This window comes from Phallusia mammillata, chromosome 7 (assembly GCF_965637545.1).
Source record: "Phallusia mammillata chromosome 7, kaPhaMamm4.hap1.1, whole genome shotgun sequence".
Lineage (NCBI taxonomy): Eukaryota > Metazoa > Chordata > Ascidiacea > Phlebobranchia > Ascidiidae > Phallusia > Phallusia mammillata.
This window is the reverse complement of record NC_137258.1, coordinates 13,921,276-13,927,320: the sequence shown is the minus strand read 5'-3', so window position 1 is coordinate 13,927,320 and position 6,045 is coordinate 13,921,276. Positions and strand designations below refer to the sequence as shown.

At 35.7% G+C, this 6,045-nt stretch overlaps 1 long non-coding RNA gene across 1 annotated transcript; it reads left to right on the top strand.

The window, feature by feature from the left end:
• Positions 1 to 1,690: 1,690 nt before the first annotated feature.
• On the top strand, positions 1,691 to 3,682 carry LOC145238354 (uncharacterized). Its single transcript, XR_013862105.1, has 2 exons — positions 1,691 to 2,270; positions 2,974 to 3,682. It is a non-coding gene; the product is annotated as an uncharacterized LOC145238354 (long non-coding RNA).
• The last annotated feature ends 2,363 nt before the right edge of the window (positions 3,683 to 6,045 follow it).

Genomic DNA, 6,045 nt, shown 5'->3' with positions numbered 1-6,045 from the left:
GTGTACTGGGAATACATTATTAAGTTAATGTTGAAATAAATCTGTATTAAGTGGTAATAAATGTTTTATTGTGCAATATAAGTAGTTTACATGCATTTATTAATATTTAAGACACAAATCCAACAAGAATGGCTATTTTCTTCACACAAGATGATGTGATACTTTATTTAGCATCACCTTGTGCTGATCCAAACTGCTGTTTTTGATTGTCAACAAAGTCTTGGAGCTAAAATATGGCAGTTTAAAAGTTTTTTTGTAGTAGGTTTAACATTATTTTGCTTCTATGTTACAAACCATAAATCTAGTAAGCTCACAACTAGCTGATTTAATCTACCCTTTTCGGTTTGCAACCAACATGTGTTGAATAATTTTTTTCTAATGTTGTGAATTCTCAAACTACAAACTCTTAACAAAATTCTAATATATCAAAGAGATACATGTGCATATAAATGCATTTAAGACATCATAGCAGTTAGGGTGGACAAGTTTAACTCCCCAAATGAGTTGCCTATTTATGTACTATTTCAGTCAGAATCAGGAAATATTGTTTTTATTCTACTTAAAATGCAATTTTCTGCAAAAACACACCTGCACACCAGTTATCACCAACACTTAAATTCTTGCCAAACAGGACTGAAGGCAACAAATACACCAGCCAAGTTCATACAGATATCCTGTATTTTTTGTCAGATGATCACCATCATAACAGATGGTGCATTCGCAAAATAAAAAAACAACCTCAAAGTTGTTTAAGTTTAAAATGTGCAGCATATCATGTTACAGGCAGTGTCAGAAATGATTACAAAACATACACAGTGGAAGTAGAACAGTATACACACAAAAAATATTTAATCTGATTCCAATCCCTCTGTAGTGTATTTGTTGTCGAAAAAGGCTGTATTTTAATCTTGCAGTGTCATAAAGCTTGAGGGTTTGGGAGGAGACTGAAACATTCCAGTGGATTTTTACCAGAGACAGTAAAGGTTGCTTATGGGAGAAATATAAACCCTATTATGTCTGAAATGTTTGGAAACAAATTTATCATAAATGTAAAATGGAATTGCAAAAGTTCATAATATCACTATGGCAAGATAATAAAGACCCAAACCAAATGCACTCAATCAAGAAAAAAAAGTCAAATAGTGTTAAAATAGTTGAAATATTATTTTAGTTTTTGTGATTTTAATTAAAATGTTATTCCACATGTTGGTCAGAATTTCCTGAAGTTTGATAACAGTCAAAAACAGCAGTTTGGATTAGCACAAGGTAATGTCACACAAAGAATTACATCATCTTGTGTGAAGGAAGTTGCCATCTTGTTGGATTCATGTCTAAAATACTTAAAAAAGCACGCAAACCACTTATATTGCATAATAAAACATTTATTTCCACTTAGTAATGATTTATTTCAACACTAACTTAATAAAGTAAATCCAGTACACCTACGCTAATACACATCACAGTCAATCTACGCATATTTATAGGTTATTACACACTCCAATACATGCGTCCTATTAATCTACAAATCATATCTGCAAAAATCGCTATACAAATGCCTAAAACAAAAATTATCGTCATTTTTCCACTCTCTCCCCATTGCCCGCAATGCATTTTTGGGGCTTCCTTTTCAGCCGCCATTACGCTTCAATTTGCTTCAACCGTGACGGCCAGTAGCGCAATCCAGGGTTTATAGAGATCAGTGGTTCAAACTCAAAGAGACTTGCCACTGAACGTTCAGATCGGATGAGACTTGCCACTGAACGTTCCGATCGGATGAGACTTGCCACTGAAGGTTCGGTTGCCACTGAAGGTTTGGTTGCCACTGAAGGTTCGGTAGCCACTGAATGAAAAGTTCGCTTATTACCGAACGAACAGTTAAACGAACACCTTTTTACTGAACTTAACATCGTCGTTAGTTTGCAACGAATTTGCATGTGTTCATGGAATAATCCCGCCATTGTGAATTGGTCAGATTGAAATCGTTGAAAACAACAAGTCTACAAATTTCAATGGCTGAAATTTCTACTTAATTCATAACAATTGTGAGCCTGACTTAGCTGACAGTTGAAAATGAGATTAAGAAAATGAGATTAATTCAATCTGTAAAAGGACTTAACCTTGCTTTCAAACATGGAAAAGTAATCTCATAAACATTTGATTTTAACCATACAAAAACTCTCTGACATAAAGTCTCACAGGAGCATGAAAATACATGCAAAAGTGGAAATAGACAAACACTCAGACGATTATGTTCATTGAGACAGCAACATGTAAGTTGGTGAAATGTAATTTTTTTAGCAAGCTATGCCAAACATGTTATGTTACTTTTTTTCCAATTGCTAATGTTATAGGGAGTCAAGTACTGTGAACACTGTCAATTCCAACTTTTTGTTTGGGACTAATTACATATTTATCACATGTAGTTGTCTTGATACCCATCAACGAAGTGGAGAGTTGTCTTTTTAGAGTTAAGACACTTTAATCGTTAGGCCATGTTGAAAAGATAACCCCATGCTGAAAAAGTTGGCTCTGCCTCTGATTAGCACACAATCCCTTGTGGTGGGTGTGAAGGAATCCCTTAGCAGTTGCTTGGTTGCAAGGACCGTTTTGCCCTATGTTGATGCACAATAAGCTGTTCTTTTATGACATTTATATCAAGGTTGCTGTACCTGGTATTTAAATACTTGATGCAGAACTTATTCTCGCCATATATGTTTCTGGCCAAGGTTGCTACTTAAAGCCATGATGCCCACTGGCCATGGCAGCTACTTAAAGCCGTGGTGTCTACTCGCCATGGCTGTCAATTGAAACCATGATGTTGCATTCTAAATCAGACTCAGAGTGAAAGCAACAATTAATTAGTGACAATTTTTGACTTTTATCTTGCTTAGACTTAAATTTTGTTCTAGTACAAAGGAAACTTACATTGCTCTGTATCTGTTGTATAATTGCTGGCTCTATTTATCATTTCAGAATTGATGTGTGATTCTCTACGAAGCATATTTTAGTATAAGATTTAAGGACATTTGATTTGCATCACAATATTGTTGACCTGCAACTGAACATAACCTGGTCCATGGAATGCAAGCATTACATATATTTCATTGTTTTAGCATATTGTATTGATTGATAATAGTTTTGTGAATTATTATGGAATTTTACCCTATCCAACATTTATTCATTACACTTGAATGGTTAGCTATTGTGCCATCACTACTCTTTCCATGTTGGATTTTAATGGTCCTTTTGGCGATCGCCCAAGCATATTTTCTTACGTGGATGTTTAGTTGTTCTGTGATCTATTACCAACTCATCATGTGTTAGCATGTGATACTTTAATGAAAAATGTTTATAGGTAATAAATTTGTAGTTAAGTGTTGAGCAAGCACTCTCCTCCTCTGGCACACACACAAGCCTATGTGCATTGTCAAGCTTTTTGTTTGTTACTGCATTATGATATGTTATTTGACAATTACTAGATGGACTTTATATTTCCTCTTAATTATGTTTTTGCAGTAAGGTGACACAGACGTTAACCATAATGTTTTTTCTTACTGCTGTTTTGTTAGATGTGCTTACAATTTTGTTCACCTCCTTGAGCAACAGCAAAAGTATAAATGCCCTATTTGCACCCATTTTCTTTGTTCATGCAAGTTCATCAATAAACAAGATTAATGATTTATTTATGCTTGTAGTGCATCTGCCTAGGACAGGGGATTCCAACCAGGGCCCAGGAGCTGTATTTAGGGCAGTCATGGGTGTACGCTTGCTGTAACCACCCACTAAAAGTCAGTGAGCCCTTTTCTATTTTAAAGCTTAGAATTAATTATATGTTGCAAATGATTAAATAACCTAATTTAATCGACTATTTTGTGGTTTATGGTCTTTTTAATTTAGTTAAGTTTGTCAAATACATTTTTGCTAGGGGGGCACGAGTCTTACTGGGTTACCACTTATGGGTCCCATGAGGCCCAAAAGTGGGGGTGGGGGTACAGTGCATGAAAGGTTAAGAACCACTGACCTAGGAATTTGCCTAAATGTTCACGAAATGTATTCAAGTATTTTGTATTTATTTATTATAATCCATACTGCAAAAGCCACATTGACAAAGAAAAATAATAATGTTTACAAGGAGCAAAATTGCAAAAAAACATAAAAAATAAGTTTGATCTTAAAGTTTACATATCACAGTACACACAAATTATGATAACTATATCCAAAAAATTTAGCGTTATACCCAATAAAATAATGCCATTTGTGTACACCACTTCTTAGAATATCTCCTTCAAGCCATATCTCATGTGCTCCTGGTAAAGACACCACACTCCACAGCAACTTGCGACTTAATAGCTTGTCAACGATCGGGAACAATTTGTATCAATTGATTTACTTTGCACTTGTCACCAAAACCAAACCGACTTGCCACCGAAACCGGTGACAACCGAAACACTTGCCACTGAATCGGTGGCAATTGCCACTGAACCGGTGGCAATTGCCACTGAACCGGTGGCAAGTGGCAAGTGGCAATTTTTGGTTACAACCCCTGTTGATTTTTGGGGCTTCCTTTTCAGCCGCCATTACGCTTCAATTTGCTTCAAAAATCACCCAACCGTTCAACGGAGTAGCGCAATCCAGTGTTTATAGAGATCAGTGGTCGTACACCACCTAATTTGGTCCAGGCAGATTTTAAATTGGCAATAACATTTTGAAGATTCAGTTTTGTTTCTGTGAAAACTTCTTTTGTGGACACATCATACACTAAGTTTTTAATTTCTTGCAACATTTCATTTATTTGCCTGGTGTCTTTCTTAGTTGGTGTGTTTGGTTTACCTTTTTTGGACTCTGTGCTATTTTTAACAGAAACTTGCGCTTGATCCTGTGTAACAAAATTGTTCAGGTCTGGGTTGGGGGCACTCTTTAGTGGTTCAATTATATCCGGGTCAAGGGTCATATGCACAGAGTTAATGTACCAGTCAGGTAAACTACACCAGTTTATGTTGGGACAATGCTTAATGTGTTTGCATGGAAGGAAATGTTTGCTGAAATCAGGGCAGGGGCAAGTTGGAGATAAATGATGGTTTCCAAAGAAGACACAATACTTACTCGAAGCAGACAAAACAGAAAAGGTATTGTCACTGTTAGTTAGAATTTGCTGTGGTTGAATTTCATCTGCATTTTGTATTCGCTTAAGGCAGTGTTTGACTATGTGTTTTGGCCTGTTATGTAGGTATGAGGGCATTTCAGTGTTGTAACGTCTGTACCCTTCATATGCAAATTGGTTTTCATTTCTGTATCTAAAACAATAGCATTATTGCTTTTAATGTTTTTTTAGTAAATTAGAAGCACATTTTACTTACTGTTGCCATTTTTCTGACAGAAACTGTGCGTACAACTGAAATTAAACTTGTTAAAGATTTGTCTGTTTTAAATTTCAAATACGATTGTTTCAAAATTCTGTTTTGGCGTTCTACACCGTTGTTTGTCCGAATTTGTCCCCAAATTGTGTCTTTTCAATAAAGCCAAACCCATCTCTGAAACAAAAGTACATAATTTTAATGAAAACAAGTACTTAATGAAATAAGTTTCAAGGTACCTTTTTTTCTGACAACCACGTGTTTTCAAAATATGTTTTAAGCTTACAGTTTTCTGTGTACACACTGTTATTTTGAAGATTGTGTAGTGCGAGGTGCAGATCTTCTTCATTAGTTGCAGATGCAACTGCTCTCAAAAGCGACAGAACAAGCAGCCGATGTTCAGGTGGGCAGTTCCCAAGCAAAAATTTATGTAGGGCCCTTCTGCAACTTATGTTCGTTTTCCCTCGTCAAAAGACTTATGCTAAACCCATGCATAGCCCTGACGTATATGTTCGGCATATATGTTTCAAATGCAACCACGGCCAGTTATGGCCCTTGTGCTGCTTTGTATGTAAGAACCTAGCTTGTTCTAACAAGGCACTTCGCAATGCCAGACTTGATTTATGTAAGAAATTACTTGAAAAGTACATAATCTGAGTTAACCTTATAAATAAATACCACGTTATTGTAA